Below are 864 nucleotides of genomic sequence, written 5' to 3' on the forward strand. Positions count from 1 at the left end.
TCAGCAAGTTTTTGTTTTTTCACTTGTGGACATTTTAATGACATAGGCCCCACCAACACCCTTAATCTTCTCCTTGGCTCTTCTTCTGAAGAATTTGGCCTTCACAATGACAGGATGCTTTGGGAGCTTTCCCTTCCCCAGAACTTTGTAGTAGCCCATCGCACCACATCAGTGATAGGAGCAGCTCCAGTCTTGCTTTTGGCAGCATTTACCCGTGTCTGCTCACTGACCAGGGTCCACAGTTTATCAGGTTGACCGTTGGGCAGAAGCTCTGGTTTCTCTTTAAGTGGTAATGCCTCACACCAACTTTCCCAAAGTCACCTGGGTGATATTTGTTGAAGTTGATCCTGTGACGATGCAAGCCACCAGCATTACCTTGCCCCCCGGGTGCTTCCTGCACTTGCCCATGTGGCCCTGAAGTTTTCGGGTCTTCCTCAGTCTGGTTGGCATGTCAGTGGCTGAGATGCAAGAGCTCAGCAACAATTTATTAAGTCACTGAATAAATTCTCATGCAGGAAATGATTGTAGATTAAATTCTTAACAATCTAATTGTTCTTGTTCAAAAGACATTCACAAATCGGCCTGTCCAAAGATTGGTACAGCTTTTCTGGGTTCACTATTCTTCCAGTTTACAGGTTGTGAGTTCCCAAGTCATTGACACAGGAGATTTCTCTCCCTCCCTCCCTCCCTTCCTTCCTCTCTCTCCCTTTCTGTCTCTCTGTTTCTCTCTTTCTCTCTTCCAACCTCCCTCCCTTCCTACCTGCCTTTCTGCCTTCCTTCCTTTGTCTTTCAATTGAGATCTCCTCTCATATAAATGTGTAGATTTTGATGAAATTCAATAAATTTTTCCTGGGAAGTAAAACT

The 864-nt window shown here is 44.8% G+C and overlaps 1 pseudogene across 1 annotated transcript; it reads right to left on the reverse strand.

Moving 5' to 3' along the window:
* Positions 1 to 450, reverse strand: LOC308256590 (large ribosomal subunit protein uL15-like; annotated as a pseudogene). The gene has a single exon. The product of its transcript is annotated as a large ribosomal subunit protein uL15-like (transcript).
* Positions 451 to 864: the final 414 nt, after the last annotated feature.

This window comes from Plecotus auritus (genome assembly GCF_963455305.1).
Source record: "Plecotus auritus genome assembly, chromosome: 8".
In the NCBI taxonomy this organism is placed as follows: domain Eukaryota; kingdom Metazoa; phylum Chordata; class Mammalia; order Chiroptera; family Vespertilionidae; genus Plecotus; species Plecotus auritus.